Source organism: Podarcis erhardii (genome assembly GCF_964252035.2).
Source record: "Podarcis erhardii genome assembly, chromosome: 14".
In the NCBI taxonomy this organism is placed as follows: Eukaryota; Metazoa; Chordata; class Lepidosauria; order Squamata; family Lacertidae; genus Podarcis; species Podarcis erhardii.
The window spans coordinates 38,040,556-38,058,771 of NC_138503.1; the positions used below are offsets into that span (position 1 = coordinate 38,040,556).

Below are 18,216 nucleotides of genomic sequence, written 5' to 3' on the forward strand. Positions count from 1 at the left end.
GAAAGAAAGAAAGAGGGAGGGAAGCGAACCCAGGAAGGCAGGGCATAACTTTCTCTCTCGCACTCACATGCACACACACACACACCTCCCTGTATGTGATTAAATGTCTTGAAATCTGCTTCTGATTTCCTCGGGGAGTTGACTTTTTCCTTCTCTCTCTCTCTCGCCCCCAACCCTTGGATTTATTGAAACCTTTTTTTTAAAACTCCCATTTAAAGGCAGCCCGACGCTGAGGCTCAGTTTCTCCACTGTTGCATTTCTCCCACCCCCCTCCCTTCCCACCCCCTCGCCGCTCTTTCGGTCCCTCCCAGCGAAGCAGCCCTTCATTGGGTAGTTCAGAACGAGCGAGCAAGAGAGAGACGCAGCAGCAGCAGCCGCCGGGTGGCAGCGGGCGAAGAACCCAGAGTCGCCCTGAGCCGCTGAAGCAGCAACCACGCTGACTTTGGGGTGGGTGGGGGCTGGCTTTGTGGATCCTACCCCCTCCACCACCTTTTTGTGTGTGCGTGTGCTGCTGTTGCAACCAGCTGCACCAGCAGAATTTCTCTCTCCAGAGTTCCAAACTCTTTATTTTCCTTTTCTTAGCCAAGACGATTTGGGTGTCTGGAATTTACACTCCACTGACATCTCTCCGCTGGGCGTTGGAGTGGAACTTTCTACCTGTTCTTGTCGCAGTAAGTTGTTCTCCCTCCCCACCCGCCCTGCAGTGTTAAATGTTTATTATTTTTTAAAAGGCAATAACATATTTTCTTTCTTTCTTTCTTTCTTTCTTTCTTTCTTTCTTTCTTTCTTTCTTTCTTTGCCTATTTGTATCTGGAAGTGGGGGAGAAAATCTCTCTTTCCATTTTTGCTTACTGAATAGATTAAGAATCGGCTTTTACACACACCCTCTGCTAATTCAGTCCTGTCCAAAGTAAATAGTATTTAATGGGACTTTTTATTTTTCTTTCCATCTATTTCTCTCTCTCCTCCCCCCTCCACCTTTCCTTTTTATTTCCTGTTTAATCCTTTCAGAGCTTCTTCTTGGAATTTCAATCGAGGGACAGAACTTCTAAAACCCTTTCCATTTGATAAATCCTGCACTAACTCTTGGTCCCTATGGCGTGTGTGAGAAAGTTAGTATTATATAACAAATTGGCACCTTTAAGCAATTTGTCGACTAAAATAACTGTCCCGCTGCTCAGTTTGATGGACAGTTTTTATATAAGGGAGAGCTAGGGGGGTCCTTAAACATGGTTGTAGGAAGATCGGCTGGTTCATTCTGGAATAAACTTCGGGAGATGAGGGAGAGAAGTGGAAGAAGAGGTGGGTGTGTTCAGAATAATGGGTCCAGGAAGGCAGGTGGGAAGAGAATGCATGTTCTGGCTTTCAACAGCTGTAAGACGGTACAGGAGTTGGTTAGACCTTGAGACTGAGCAGGGCATAATTTTACATGGACATGAGAGACAGAATCCTGGGACAGATGTGTTGCAAGATTGTGTATAAGAAGGTGGCAGACTCTTTCCTTAGAACTTTTTCTTTTTAAGCAGAGATTGGGTAGCTGCCTATCAGGGTTGTTGTAGCACCAACTTTCCTGCACAGGCAAGGGGTCAGCCTAAATGACCTCTGAGGTGCCTTCAAAATCTATGCTGCTGTGCATGCACATGACAATTTTGACTTTGTGTTTGCAAAGTGCGATTTCCGCAGGGTTGCCAGATGTCCTTTGAAAAGCCCATCCCTGACATCACACATCAGGGATAAAGGCTTGGGTGAGAGGGCTTGTGGATTTTTGTGCGAGCTCCATCAATTTCTCCTGGAGACATTGTTGGTAGATGGTGCCTAAGAGGTACCCTTTTGCTCCGAACAATACCCATCCCATATATTTCCCAGAGAATAGTCACTTTGGAGCTTTTTTCCCTTTGGCTTCCTGGCATTCTGGTGCTTCAGCTATAATTTCATTATCCACCACTCTGCAGAGACTGTCTACTTCCCAGCTTTCTTCTGTATCGACTGGGTGAACTCCAGTTCAACCTGAAGCAGGTGGGTCAAGCAGCCCTTTAAGGGATGTCTGTCTCACCCTCTGCATTCAGATCCCAATGTTTGGGGTGTGCATCTCAAAGTATGTGGGAGCGAGGGAGGGAGTTGTGTTTTTTTTTGCCAGTGGCTACTGGATTTGTTGCCCCCCCCCCGCCCACCCACTTCCCTCTGCTGCTTAACGCTTTAGAGATTTCTCCTCTCTAAAACTGTTCCCAGATGAAGTGAAGTGCTGATTTAATAAGCAACTGCTAGCATGTGTGTTTTGGCACCAGAAATTTGGCAGAATTTTTTCTTTCTTTTTAAGAGTTAAGGCATCGTCTGAAGCTATGTGCACACACACACACACCCATCCCAAATAGAGTATCTGCTGTTCTGGCATATGAAGCCTGCATGTAAGACTTTTTTTAAAAAAAATTTACTGCTATTCTTTGAATAAGGAGCATAAGAATAGCCTTCCTGGGTTAGACCAATAATTCATGTCATTCAGCATCCCATTGGCCAGAGTGTCCAGTCAGAGGGCTCTGAGAAGCTACTAAGAAGGACATCAAAAAGCTGTCCCTCCCTTGTTTCTCACCATCCGGTATTCACAGAGAGACTACCTCTGATGATGGAGGTTCCATATAGCCATCATGGCTATTAGTTTAGTTTTTTGGGTGGACCATGAATTTGTCGCCTTCCAAAGCACTCTAAGTCAATTGCTGCCACAACGTTCTGTGGCAGTGAATTCTACAAATGAAGCATTTTGTGAAGAGGCTCTGTTTTTTCTCTCTATGATTGGAGTGCGCTTAGATTCATGTTATTCTGAAATTGTGTCTGGGGTGAAAACCTTATGCAGAATTCTGGAGAGCATGTGCTGGCTATTTCATGACATTTTGGTTGGTCTGATTAAAGGTATTACTCAATTGTTGGCTTTGGTCTTTTTTTTCTTCTGGACCAATGCAGCTGCATTCACTTTATTTATTATTTTGCATTTCATGTTGAGTATCGTTCTTTAGAGTAATGAACCCCTCAGCAAAGCGAATGCTCTTTCCCTCCATCCCCAAGATGCTGCTATTAATTGGCAGAAGTGCTATACAAGCATTGTGTTTGCCCTCACAACATCCCTGAAAGGTAGACTAGCAGTCTTCCTGTTCTTATTTACTCAGTCGCCTGTGCTGTGTGGTTTCAAAAGACAAGAAGGAGTGTTCTTTAGCTCAAAGAGATGTTAGAAGAAGAAGAAAAAAACAATCTTACAGACTGTTCCTTAATGTTTGAAAATCAGGTTCTCCAGCATTTGAAATGAAATGGGCTTGTATTAGCTAACAGAGTAGACTCACTGAAATTAATAGCCCTAACTTAGCCTGGCTGTTATTTTCAGTGGGTTTATTTTGAGTAAAAGTTAGTTGGCCGCACAGGACACGGGTGGTGCTGTGGGTTAAACCACAGAGCCTAGGACTTGCCGATCAGAAGGTCTGTGGTTCGAATTCCCACGAGAGGGTGAGCTCCAGCTGCTCAGTCCCTGCTCCTGCCAACCTAGCAGTTCGAAAGCACGTCAAAGTGCAAGTGGATAAATAGGTACTGCTCCAGCAGGAAGGTAAAGGGCATTTCCGTGCGCTGCTCTGGTTCGCCAGAAGCGGCTTAGTCATGCTGGCCACATGACCCAGAAGCTGTACGCCGGCTCCCTCGGCCAATAAAGCGAGATGAGCCCCGCAACCCCAGAGTCGGCTACGACTGGACCTAATGGTCAGGGGTCCCTTTACCTGTACCTAGTTGGCCGCAACCCAAGATATGTGGCATCTTAATGTTCTTGAGTGTGCATGCATTTGCATTGGCATGCATGGGAGATGAGTTGCCCAGTTTTGAGCTCTAACTTCTAAACCATAGAGGAAGAGGTGAAGCATGGTGCGGTTAGGTCAGGAATGGGAGCCAAATGCAGCCCTCCAGTCCCGTCTGCCTGGCCCTTGGTACTCCCCCAGGCCACACCCTCTTTCCCCAGGCCACACCCCTCACAGGACTCTTTTTTGAAAAAAAGCCCTGGTGCATTTTTCAGAACTGCAAAGGATGGATCATTAATGAAGATCCTCTCTGCACATGTTCCTCCCTGTTACCCCATCTTCCTTTATGAATCCACACCCACCCACCCGCCAGCATTCAGCAGATGAAAATTAAAAACTTACTGTACTTATCAAAGTACAAAGATAGCCAGATGTTAGCAGATTTGGCTCAGCTGAAGAAAAAAAGACAAAGGCACAAACCCTGCCCCTAAAACAAAAATGTTTTGCCTTGATTATGGGAAGAGGAAACCCATACGTTCTGCAGGCAGAGCAAAGGAAGGAAGTCTTGCAGAGTTCCTGGAAACTTGTGCTGGGATGAGAAAATGAGAAAAAGCTTGCAGCGGAGGTGTGCTGGTGCACAACAACACAAAGGAGCCAATACATTGCTCCGCCTCATGTCTCTTTGTGGCAGGGAAGGGTTTTAGATCTGACTCCGAAGAACTCAGCCTGATCATTCTGCTGATCAAAACATTCTCCATTCCCTTGCTAGGTAAAGGTAAAGGTAAAGGTAAAGGGACCCCTGACCCTTAGGTCCAGTCATGACTGATTCTGGGGTTGCGGCGCTCTTCTTGCTTTATTGGCTGAGGGAGCCGGCGTACAGCTTCCGGGTCATGTGGCCAGCATGACTAAGCTGCTTCTGGCGAACCAGAGCAGCGCACGGAAAAGCCATTTACCTTCCCGCCGGAGCGGTACCTATTTATCTACTTGCACTTTGACATGTTTTCGAACTGCTAGGTTGGCAGGAGCTGGGACCGAACAACGGGAGGTCACCCCGTCGCGGGGATTTGAACTGCCAACCTTCTGATCGGCAAGTCCTAGGCTCTGTGGTTTAACCCACAGCGCCACCCGTGTCATTGCCAAATGGGCTTGCGCTGCTCTGGAGACTGGAGCTCGTCCCTGCCTGCCTCAAAATGCAGTCAGCAAGGTTTAATGTAAGCCAGGGTTCAGCCCTGGGGCTACCGATGTAGTAACTGAGGTACTTCTGAACATGTGCAGAGTGCATTTCTCCCACGAACAGGAAACCTATCCTCAAACACATGTGGGCTTAGGGGCAGGTTGTCTAGATGAGAGCAGAGGGCATCCTAGGAAGCCTCAACTCCACCTGCCCAAAATAGCCATCCTTTTACAAGGTCCCTTCAGCTGGAGCTTCTCCAGTCTGGTTGGCCACCATGAGAGGGGATAGGGCCATAGCTCAATGGTAGCACATCAGTCTTCCATGCACAAGGTTACAGGTTCAATTGGCACCATCTCTGGGTTGGGCTGGGAGACGGGAGATCCCTGTCTGAAACCCTGGAGAACTGCTGAAAGTCAGTGTAGATGACACTGAGCGAGATGGACCAGTGGTCTGACTTGTTATTAGGCAGCTTCCTGTGTTTCCTATGGATTAGATGGGCCTTTGGCTCTTGTCAGGTTCTCAGAGCCCCTGCTGAAGCAGATTGAAGCTGAGTTCCAGCTTCTGATACTGCTAGTGCCACCTTTTGGGATAATTTGTGTTGTGTGCCTGCTGGCAGCAACTACCAGTTGAACATAATCACCCCTCTTCTTACCATGTGTTTCTCACATTTATTATCGCAGGCTGATTTCATTGCTTATTCCCAAACACTTTATTGGGAAGGCTCATCACAACCCGTTTGCCTCATTTGAGAAGTGACGCTCTCGGATTTGCCAGGGAGTGCTGAACTATCTCCACATTTCTGAAATGTGTTAACAGTCTGGAGAGGGGGAGATGTTGTGAGATGCAAAAGGGGGTGCTCCAAAATGAGAAAATGGACCCTCTGGGTTCTCTTTTTTGGAAGGGCTGTCGTTCTGTGGAAGAGCTACCAAGCATAATCTCCAGTTAGGACTGGGAATGTTCAGGGACAGAGAGCTGTCCTCTTCCTAATAGTGTGAACAATGATGGCTATTGAAATAGAGAGCAAAATCTCCACACATTTAAATTTTAAGGTGGACATTTTGCAGCCAGGGTGAGAAATCTGTGGTCTTTCAGATGGTGTTGGACTTCAACTTCTTTCCCCATGATCTGTGGTCCCAGGGAAGATTATGGTCTTCTGTACCTAGTACTATTTAAAAGAAAGAAAGAAAGAAAGAAAGAAAGAAAGAAAGAAAGAAAGATGCATTTTATTTTATTTAACAAAATTAATATACCGCATGATTGCAATGAAACCTCTACGTGGTTATATGTGTGTGTGAGATAGATCACTAAAGCACAGTTAAAACAGGTGCAGGCGGTGACAATTTTGCGTGTGTCCCATTGATGTGCAACCGCTGACATGCGTGGCATTTGTGGCCCTGGAAGGGGACGGATCAGAATGGGCTTACATGTGACCGCTGACATGTGCAATGACCTGGAACGCAACCCCTGCACAAACGGAGAGTTGTCTATATTTTAAAATATTCAAAAGATCATTTAAATTAACAGAAAACTAAAAACACATGTCAAATTCCACATCTCAGGATAACACTTAAAAAGTGTTTTAAGCAGGTGCTGAGAAGAGTGCAGCAAAGGCAGCTGTCTGATGTCAATAGGCAAGGAGTTCCAAAGTGTGGGTTCTACCAACACTAAAAGATTGATTTCTTGCAAGTACAGAACAAGGATCATGTGAAACTTGTAACAGTGCCGGCTCTGCAGATTGAAGTGGTAGAGTGGGTATGTATGGGGTAAGGCAATCTTGCAAGTAAACTGGTCCCACGCTATTAAGGGCTTTATATACTAGTACCAACACCTTTTAGTAACACATCTGGGTTTAAAACACAAAAACAAAACCCAGATGTAGCTGCCAGCTACGCAATTAAAGTAATATCTACTTTGTCCCTGAGAGAGACAAGCGAGCCTTTGGCGATGCATCTACCACCTGAGCTAGCATCTGTTGCAGTTGTCCTTGCATCTGGAAGCGAGATAAGTGGATGGAAAAGGCCCCCTTGGCACTAATCCAGGTGCTGATTCATCTGACAAAGATAAGCACTTAGGGGAAAGGGCTGTAGCTCAGTGGTAGAGCACATGCTTCGCATGCAGATGGTCCCAGACTCAATTCCGGGCATCTCTGAGTTAGGCTGGGAAAAGACTCTTCTTGCTTAAAGCCCTGGAAAAAGCCACTGCCAGTCAGTGTAGACACTACTGAACCAAGTGGACCAATGGCCTCACTCAGTATAAGGATGCAGTTGTGTACAGCCTGCAGATGTGTTTGGTGCAATTTTTGTGGACACTGTGCAGGAGCTGGCATGTGAACGTCAACAAAGGCATTGTGCCGGCTAAACAGGTAGTCAGTTCACTGGCTGATTTGAGATTGGCTGTTTTCCTGCAATATGTCTTTCTTAAAACAGAGGGAGCCAATGGGCTTTCTGAGTCTGGTTGTAATTGCACGGTGTTAGGCTAAAAACACTCTGTTGGCGCTCAGAGATGCTTTAGAAATCTTAAGTAGTACTTCAGAAACTTGATCCAGTGGGGTGGGGGTTAGGGATGGGGGATAAATCTGGTCTAGTTCACATTGAAAGGTGAACCTACCTAACCTGCACATTCTGAAACATTATGTGAACTGAACCACAGCTATCCTTCAAAATTCGTACTTCTCCAAACCTTGCAATGCCATTCTCCAGCCAAGTAGTGGGCACGAAAATCCACACAGTAGGGTCAAGTGTGCATAAAACTGCATTCTATTGGAGAAAAGAACAAACCATAATGCCTTGCATTAGAGGAAACTGCATTGCAAAAAAGCATGTATATTAGGTAAAACAGCATAGGGATATAAGGGCACTAGGAGAAATTTGTACTGCAAGGCTGATTAATTTTCATGAAGACTGAAAAAAAAAATCATAAACTGATGTGGAAATGCAGAGAATGTGCTTGGAGATTAGAAAACCAAGAAACCGAAACTGACAGACTTTCTCATCCCTACCTGGAAAGGACTGAACTTTGTAATTAATAAAGCTCTGGGCACAGGAGGGATGTTTTGCACATGGAAATAGCTTGGTAGGGACAGGTGAGTTACCAAGCAAAGCTGTTGGAGAGTGAGGAGACCTGAGGACATCATCGTGATGATGATATGCAGGCACTGCTAGTCAAGTGGGACTCTGTACCTCAAACAGTCTGTTTCAGAACTGTTAGCAGATGCAAAGTCCATGAGACATATGTATCCTTGGTACAAGGGACGCAAACCTGGGAGGATGGGGCCCTGACTGACTCCAGCTACAAAAATTGAGGCTGCTGAACAAGCTTTTAGGTTTTTCTTGGGGGTTATTGCTGCTGGGTTTTTTGTATCTTTATTTTAGATATTGTGATGTATGTGGATATCGTTCAGTTTGGTGCTGCTTTTTTTACAATCTTTTATTTATAGTTTATGACTACTTTTGTTATGTTGCAGTTATGTGCATTTTTCATGTTGCAAGCCGCCTTCAGCATGGTTTCAACTGTGGAAAGGTTGGATAAAAATAAAATTATGTATGTATGTATGTATGTATGCGAGGAAAGTGCCTTCCTAGCCTCTGGAGTGGCAGAAAACAAGCTTGCTCCATCGTCCGTGTGACAGCCCTTTAAACACAGAAATCCACATTGTGTCCCCGGCATCCCCAGATAATAGGGCTGCTCAGGTATGTGTCAGGTGTGATGTTGGTGGACACACAGAGGTCCACCCAGGGACTGCACCTGTTAAGTGGGTTGTTCAAGGAGGTTTGCAGGCAGATTTGGGATTCATCACGCTTTCCACGTGACCCGGAAGTGTCTGCGGACAGCGCTGGCTCCCGGCCTCTAGAGTGAGAGCCTAGAGTCTGTCAAGACTGACCCGTACGGGCAGGGGTACCTTTACCTTTACCTTTACCTTTACCTTTACCTTTACCTTTACCTTTACCTTTACCTTTACCTTGGGATTTGAGGTTTTCCTGGAGTGCTGCTTTTATAGAACAGAGGGAGTCAATAGACTTTAAGATTAGACTTAAAGTCAGTAGACTTGCTAGGTGGGATGGGGGGGCACAAAGAGGGGACAATCCCATTAGGGAATTTCACAGTCATACCTGGAAGCCCAATGACTAACCTGTGTCCTTCCAGATATGGCTGAACAGTCAACATGGCCAATGGGCAGTAATGATGGGCGTTGCAGTTCACCAACATCTTGAGAGTCACAGGTTTGGTGAATCAACAAATGTAGAACCTATGGCGCACCAGATAGTTTTTATTTGCTCATTTGGTGTTTTGGGATCCTGCTGTTCATCAGGGCAGCATACATTTTAAAAAAATCAACGTGTTGATAAGTTTACAGAAATCATAAATAAAATTAAAAACTCTAGCTCTCATAAGCCCCAGCCAATGAGAGTTGGAGTCCTTTAACATGTGGAGGAGCAGAGGTTTCCCCATCTCTGCTATTAAAATGCCTGAGGCGGTGGCTGCTAGTTGCATGGTGTGGGATAGGAAGGCACTCTGCATGTGCTCAGAGATACTTTGTCCTTTGCTCCCCCCCCTCTAAAACTGTGTAGAATTTTGTGGATAAGGGATCATTCCCAGATTCTGCAGCACTTAACAAATCTCTCTGCCAAAGTTGATTTTTTTGGGGGGGGGGTAAAAAAAGTGCATGATTTCTCTGTGAAATATATTCTGGATATTACAGTCTTGGCTGGCATTCAGACACAACATAAAGCTTAGCAGTATAGTTTAAGTGATATCCGTTGCCAAGAACTGGACTGCAACATATGAGCATTTGTCTCTGTCTACCAGCTCAGTGCTGCTGTGTTCTGCAAATAAGTTTTGCTGCATGCCCTTTTTGAAAATTTGCAAAACATTAATCCTGTTCCTCTTCAAAACAAACAAACATACAAACAAACAAAAAACCCTATCCCCACGATTTACAAAACAGCACTAAGGACTTTGTTATAAAGCAGATTGCTTTGTTCCAAGATTGGGACGGTAGGGCAAACCACTACAGGAGTTCTGTGGGGCTGTGTTTAAAACAAGACACACACACACACCCCACAACAAACCTCACATGCAGCCACGCCATGAGGAATCAGATCAGTGGTAATAAAGCTCTTTGCATACCAAGTGCTATTCCCCAGAACACGTGAGGCAGCCAGACAATGCAGCAGGAATGTGTGAAGGGGTTTAGGATGCCTAGGCAGGGATTAAGGTCCTGTAAAGCAACAAGTTGGATGCTATTAAATGTTAATAAAGGGCTTACAGCTGGGGTGGATGTGCCATTCCAGACCAGGTTTCTTAAAGGTACCTAATCGCCAAGTGTCTCGGTGGGCTGCCGTTGGACTGCTAAGCACCTCGGTCCGCAAACTGCAGCAGGGCTTAGATCTGAAAAACATCCTCTTTTGAAAAGCCACATCCTGCATTGCGCCCTTCAACATTTCTAGGCTAATGCAGGTGATCAAGGGAAAGGAAAGCCTCCTTGCTTGCTGTCTGAGGGTACAGACGCAGTAGTGGCTTGAAACACAGCAAAATTGTTCCTCCCCACCTGCTCTGCATTTCAAGCTGCTTTCTTACATTGCCATACACACCAGAGAAGAGGTGGGCATGTGTTCACTCAGTGGCCATTGCCTGAGTTGTTTCTCTGCACTAAGGCTGTCATCTGCACCTGTGCAACGGCTGCCTGAAATGTTTGCACAGTTAAAGTGGATTACTCTGTCACCGCAGCCCACGTGTGAGGAACTTTTGGTCCTCCAGATGTTGTTGAACAACAACTCCCATCAGCCCCAGCAAGCCTGGTTAGGGATGATGGGTTTTGTCGTTCAGCAATATCTGGAGGGCCAAAGGCTTCTCTTTGAAATATATTGCCCTGGCTCAACAAATCCACTTTTAAAAAGTGGACTTTTGTGGTTAGGAAAGTGAGCAATGCACTGAGAAATGTGACCTGAATAAATGATTATTGAGAAGGCATGTAAACATCCTGCAAACAAATCAGGATGAAGCTTATTGAATACTCAGTAACAGTCTAACATCTGCAGAAGCTTTGTGAAAGGAAATTGGGATGGATGCGCAATGAAAACAGGAAGGAGGAGTCCTAAATAGTTTGGGAAGGGCTCCCATATGAACCTGCCTGTGCGCAGTCATATTTGGGAGAGATCCTGTTCCATATTCCTTCTGTGGGTGGGTCGTCTTGTACTTGGTATATTCCATGCCACAGACTGTGGAACTCACTTCCTGCAAGACCTCCCTCGGCTTGCTTCCTACATGATATGGTGACTATTTATGCATTGCTAAAACAGAGAGAGCACAGGTTTAGGGAGGCGGCATACATTTATATGGCACTGCCCCCACCCCCGCTTAATATTGCCATGTGGAGCTGCAGCAAGAATGTGCATCATTTTGGTATGAACTGTGTCATTTCAATGTTCCATACCAGGGGTCACCGACCTTTCTGGGCCAGTGAGCACATTTGGAATGTTGAGAGAGTTCCGTGGTCACCAGTCTCAAAATGGCTGCCACGGGGTGTGATGTATGACAAAATGGCAGAAAAAAGAGAGGACCACAAAACAGTATGGTGAGCACAGTGCCCTCAACGATTCTATGGGGAAAAGGCACCTACATCAGCAATTGTTGCACTCAATTACTCTGTTCAGAATGGAAGAGTGGATGAGTGCGATTTTAAACATTATATTCAGACAAATTCAGACTTCAGTTGTAAATTGTTTTTCTTGGAATCTTTTTAAATATTTTGAGATGTGACAACTCAATAGCACAGACTTCCCTCACAGTTATTTGGAATTTAAGAAATAAATTGAATCCAGTGACAACTGTTAAACATACTAATTTTTAGCATGCCTGAAGGGTGAAGCCTATAAATAAATGTTTCCCTTCGGAATAACCACGTGAAAAAAAACCCACGTGAAAACCAATTACAACTTTGATTTTTGATTTGACTGGTATGGTTTCTATTCCCGTTGCCCATTTTGACTTGTAATCCTTCATTAGGTTACTAACTAATCTTATGAAATAATGCACTTCTCAAATGGGGGAAATTCCCCAGTGAAAAAACTTTCCATTTCTTGACAAGCTTCCTTGGAAAATTTTCTACCCCAAATCACTGACTCTGCATAAATGTAGGTTTAGCTGCATGACATGAAATACAAGAGATGTTACTAACAAGTTTTACTAAGTTTAGATACCGGGTCTCAAATTCTACATAAGCCAGCTTCAGTGTGTGTGTTTGTGTGTATTGGGGGTGAATTATAATGGTAACCAAAAGCATCTAGGAGTCAGATCTACTGCCTCATATATATACTATATACTAAGCTCAATGAGCCCACAGCCTAATTTCAAGCAGCCCTTGATTTAATTTTCTGCGGGTGGCAAGGAGAGAGGAAATGGCAGGAAAGTGGGCAGCTGAAAGAGGAAGAGGGTGCTTTCAGACTGCTGCTAATTTCAGGTGGGATTCAGTCCTATACCAGCAAATTCTTTTCATGCAATTGAAGCTGATTTGGTGCTCTTGCACAACCCTCCCCCCTACTTTGCTACCATACTTGTACTTTTTGTGATAAGCAAAGTGATAGGAAAATGCACTGGAAGGTGTGGGCTAATAATTTTTTGATGCAATGTCATACAACTTCCCCGCAGACCAGATCATAATGGATGCTCTGTAAATGGCTGACACTGTTTAACCTCCCCCTAACTTGTTTGCACAAAGGTCACATGCATACCATACATACACCATATGCTTAAAGCACATTTAAAAATGCATGGCTTCCACAAAAAGAATGCTGGGAACTGTAGTTTTCCCTCACAGACACGCAATTCCAAGAGCCCTTAAGAATCCTGCAGCTCCCAGGATTCCTTGGGGGAAGGCATGTGCTTTTAATGTATTGGGTGAATGTGATATTTGTGCAAACAAATCAAGATAAATGCTCAATAAACAGGACTTTTGGAAATGATCAGAAAGAAAAAGGAGGGTGACGCAGGGGGGAGGGGCTGGAAGGCAGAGAGAGAAGGAGAAGGAGGGCTGCTAAGCTTTTGCCTTTGGTCCCATGTACCCCAACAGATTCCCCCCAAGGGAATTGAGCCCTAGACAGAAAATAGGTCCTGTCACCCTAGTTGTTGGTGCCTATTGTAGGATCCCTTGGCCCTCCTGATGTTGCTGAACTAGAATTCCCATCAGCCCTGCCCATGCTTAGCTGAGCAACATCTGGAGTTCCCCACACCTCTTGCAGAAGAACAATTTTTCCTAGCACACCTTTACCCAAAAAGAACTAACAGCTTTTTGACTTTTATGTTTGCAGTGTAAATGAATAGCACATGCCGCAGAGTAATGCGTAATTCTGGAGGGGATGGGGACTGGGAAGTGATCCTTGGCATGAGAATAAGATCCCATCCATGCCATACATGTGGCGCAGTGGTGTAAACCACTGAGCCTTGGGCTTGCCGATCGGAAGGTCGGCGGTTCGAATCCCCGCGACGGGGTGAACGCTCATTGTTCGGTCCCAGCTTCTGCCAACCTAGCAGTTCGACAGCACGTCAAAGGGCAAGTAGATAAATACGTACCGTTCCAGCGGGAAGGTAAACGGCGTTTCCGTACGCTGCTCTGGTTTCGCCAGAAGCGGCTTAGTCATGCTGGCCACATGACCCGGAAAAACTGTCTGCGGACAAACGTCGGCTCCCTCGGCCAGTAAAGGGAGATGAGCACCGCAACCCCAGAGTCATTTGCGACTGGACTTAACTGTTAGGGGTCCTTTACCTTTACACCACTTTAACAGTCATGACTTCTCCCCTAAGAATCCTGGCACCTGTGTTTTGTTAAGGGTGCAGAGAGGGGTTGCAGAACTACAATTCCCAGCACCCTTAACAAACTACAGTTCCCATGATTCTTTGGGGGGAGGGACACCATGACTGTGAAAGTGGTACAAGAGTAGGTTGAGCATATGGTGTGCGTGTGATAGGAGATGAATGCTGCATCCATCTGCCTGTTTTCCTATCTATAGTACAGTAAAAGTTTGGAGGGTATGCCATTGGACAGGATTTGACCAGTGATCTCACCAACTGGGATGGCTTTGAAATAGGATTAGAGGAATTCCTGAAGGATACGTCTGCCAATGGCTACTAGCCATGGTGGGGGCTGTTCTCTGCCTCCACAGTCAGAGGCTTCTGAGTACGAGTTGCTGGAAACCGCAGGAAGGGAAGGTGCACTTGTGCATGGATTCTGCTTGCACGTTTCCCACAGGCTCACCTGGCTAGCTGCTGCTGTGAGAACAAGATTCTGGACTAGACTGAGCATTGGCCTGATCCAACAGGGCTGTTACTATGCTCTTAACTGACCAAGAGCGTTCTTCTTCCTTCTTCTTTGACTAGCCAAATACCAACACTCATCTCCTTTTCCAGCTTTAATGAACCACCTTAATTCCTGAGCTCTCCAGCAGAAAAACTGGATTGTGGATTGGGTGACCTGAGTAAACAAGGATTGTGCCGGAAGGAGCAGATGCAATAAACGCGGCATCAAAAGTCAAATAGTCTCCGCAGCGCAGTGGTGGGTCCCCATAAGCATTAAGGGCAGATAAATCATATCACACTGAACCATATATGGAGGTGTTTTTGCCTTCCATTCTGGTGAGCAAAACTTGAGTCAGTAGGCCCCGGATTCATGACAGCTATTGTGGTTTGCAGCAGATGAGTGCTGTGGGTTTGTGCCTGCCTGTGTTGTTGTTGCTGCTGCTGCTACAGAAGCACGCAGCTAAAGGCTTGATTCCTTGGCGAGGTCCTCGCTGGATGAACCCTGCTGAATGAATGGGAGCTGCAGCTGAATTGTGGCTTTAAGGAAGAAAAAGTTGCTCCTTCCAAGATAAAGCACAGAATGGCAAGTGGACTGAGCGTTGACAGCCCTTTCTGATGCAGCTTTTTCTCTCTCCAACGCCTTTGTGCTGATTCTGATTTCTTTCCATTGTGTTTTGTAAGTCAAGAAATCTGGCCTCTTTTTCAGAAGATGCTAATTTCTCTCCCCACTGAGGGTGGGCAGCGGATGATGTTAATTTAAGTCAGGTTCTAAGACAATAGGGTCAGGCTCTGGGTTGAAGTTACATCAATACAATAGGCAGATTTTCAAGGCTCATGCTTTAGCCAAAGTGGTACAAGCAAAGATTCGGTGGCAAGTCATGCAGAACACATCTGCCCTTTCCTTATTAGAAACAACTAATCAGCGTTGCAAGCAGCTGGGTCATTGTATGGCCTTGAGTCCCGCTCCATCACAACGTGTGGCGTCCCCCGGGGCAGTTGGGCAATGGCTACAGTTCTGCCCCAGAACAAGGGCTTGACAGGCAGCATAGTGCAGTGGTTAGAACACTGGACTGAATTTTTTAAAGATGCACAATCCAGTTATCTCTAACTGGGAATCGATGGCTTCAAGGTTGCTGACTGTGTTTTGGCTTAAGAACCATGGATGCTGCATGTCTATTTCATACCCACATTTCTGCTTAGCTTTCTCCTCTAGGCTAGGGAGGGGGAATCTGTGGGGCTCCCAGATATTGCTGGACCCCTGACTATCCCTAAAGATTGGCCATGCTGCAGAGCCTGCTAGGAGTTGGAGTCTGGCAACTGGAGGGCTCCCCATCTCCTCTCTGGACTTTTGGTGTATGTGCGTTATGTGTTTCCTGCATAGCTGTCACACAATGAGTGAAGTTGTCTTATATATCTAGCCTGATTGGCTACTCTAATGGATAGTAGCTCTCCATGGTCTCAGGCAGGAATATTTCCTGACTTTCTGAGATGCATTTCACTGCCAGTGCCAGGGACCTGAAACTGGGGCCTTCTGCATACTGAGTAGTGCCCTCTTTAGACTCATTTCTATGGCTTGCCTTGTGGGTCCCCCTCTCTACCACACAGTTTGCTTTTAGCTCTTTGTCCCTGTTGTGTGCGTGCTTTCTTTTCTTTTCTTTTCTTTTCTTTTCTTTTCTTTTCTTTTCTTTTCTTTTCTTTTCTTTTCTTTTCCCCCAGCGACACATGGAATGTTTTATCCATGTCCACAGCTGATTTTTTAAATTTTTTTGGTCTTGGCAAATTGTTAGATGACGGTAGAAACATTCCCCAGCTGGATCAAAATGTAAAACAGGACACTTGAACCTTGGGTTGTCTCAGATGTTCCCGTCTGCCCTAGCCAGTACAGCCTAATATCGGGAGCTGTAGTTCAGCAACATCTGGAGGGCTGCAGCATTCCCCAGTCCTCATGTAAAGGAGCCACAATTGAACTATGGTTCCAGCAGAGGAAACAAGAAGGTTTTTGGTGTTGCAGTGAACTGGAACCTTGTGCTAGGAGAGACAAAGAGATACTTCTCAGTCTGCATCCATATTGGAATTGTTTTTAGATGCTTTAATTCCTTTAGAATTTGTGTGTTTGCTGCCATGGTGTCAGTTTAGCGCTTCTCCCACACAAGGCACGGAATGCTGGCAGTTTAAGTAGCTGAGGTTTATTTCTCAATAACAGGCTTACAGCAACCCAAGCTTCCCCAACTCATCCTTCACTGTCAGAGTCAGTTGACTCAACTGGCTTCTGACCCCTCCCAAGGCCAGATATACACCACATCCTCTCCCACCTCCTGCTGGCCCACCTCTGCTCTAATCGCTTCTTGGCGACTCAGGTGCAGCCAATTCCTCCACCTCTGGAGATTCCTCTCTGCTGGGCATGTTCCTGACACATGGGCTCCTTTGGGAGAAAGGGGAGGATATATATTTGAATAATAATAATAAGGTCCTTTCTAGTGTAGCCAGCTATATGTGGAGTCCAGGATGCTAGATGCACACCAGCACCTAGGCCTGGCTGGAGCCACCAAGTCACAGCTGCAGGCGCCCAACAATTGAGTGATAGTTAAAGTTCTGCCCTGAAACAATGAAGGTTAACCTCTTTAAAAAATGTAAATTTTGTTTGGTCATTTATTTAAAGGTATTTCTCTCCACTCTTTAGACTTGGGAGTGTGGGGAGAGATCAGAAAGAGCCTTAGAGCGGCTACTGATCTCACTAATAGGACTGAACCTCCTTGACATCAGGCTTACCATCTAAAAGACACAGCACAAAAGGAAAGAAGGATTGGCAGAGAGAAGGAACCCCACCCCTAGTACCTAGATCTTGGTTACACCTGGAATGGAGAGAATTCAATGAGAGGAGGAGCCAAAGAGGTGCTGGTTTCTCAGCTGAGTCAACGTAGAGTCTCTCCTGCCCCACTTCTCCCTCTGCTATGGGCCTGGTGGCATCTCTGCTGCTAGTTGGGGGGAAGTACCTGAGGAAGGGGATGTTTCCGCAGAGCTGATGGAGAAGCCCTGCAGTCCCAACTCTGAAATAGCCTCATGGAATGGTGGTGACTATTTTAAGAGTTTGAGTGTATATCTTCCTTGCAGTAACTATATTTATACTTGCACTATTCAGCTCTCTAGGGATTTAAGAGTGCAATCCTGTGCATGCTTGCTTAGAAGTAAGTCCCGCTGTGTTCAGGGCAGCTGGCTTCCTTGTAAGTACAGTATTCCATTTGCAGACTCCGGCTTTTAAAGAATGTTTACTATAATGTTTAATTTCACCATGGATCTGGTTGCCTCTGCTGTAGAATAGCTGCAAATCAAATGCATTCAATGACATTTATGATTATAGAAGAAAGGGGGAGAGGAGTGCATGCTCATGCTCTAAATTTGTTTCAAATGACATCTTGAAAATTGCTCCCAAAGGCAGACTAAAGGGCACTGGTTTACCTGGGACAGGAACCAAATGGTGCTTTAGGGGAAGAACATCTCCATTCATTCAGTTTTTGAATACCTTGCCTTCTGGTTACCTATTCAGCTCATTCTCTGGCTTTGCAGTATGACTTGAATGCATGATCTATCCCTGTTAAATTAGAGGAGAAATTTGCATGTACAGATCTCATTACAATAGTGGTCAGTTGCACGCACACTGTTTGCAAAATGGGCGCTGATTATGTAAATAATTTCCCCACATATTAAAAGGAAAAGTACGCAGTCTATTTTTCAAGTGAAAACAAACCATTAGTACTATTTACTTCAGCTGTTGAACAGATAGATCAGGTGCACGGGAGGGGGGTGACCTCAGGTCTAGGGGATGAATGCAGCCCTCAAAACACTCCCCAGGCCACGTCTATCACTGTCCCTGCTTTGTACCCTGACTGTTTTTGCCTGGCTGGAAAACTGATGGTGCTTCTTGCTTGGAAGATTGAGAGTCGTATGTGTGTGAATATGTGCAGAAACTTGCCAACTGTACAAAGG

The 18,216-nt window shown here is 45.5% G+C and overlaps 1 protein-coding gene across 2 annotated transcripts in view; it reads left to right on the forward strand.

Moving 5' to 3' along the window:
- The first annotated feature begins 76 nt into the window (after positions 1-76).
- The window catches only part of NTN3 (netrin 3), a 117,177-nt gene continuing 99,037 nt past the window's right edge, over positions 77-18,216 (forward strand). Inside the window, exons 1-2 of one of the 2 annotated variants that reach the window (XM_081839778.1) lie at positions 77-447; positions 583-671. The gene's annotated coding sequence lies outside the window, so the exon portion shown is untranslated. Of the gene's footprint in view, positions 672-18,216 lie in introns of both variants that reach the window. The other variant, XM_081839777.1, reaches the window with a different exon arrangement.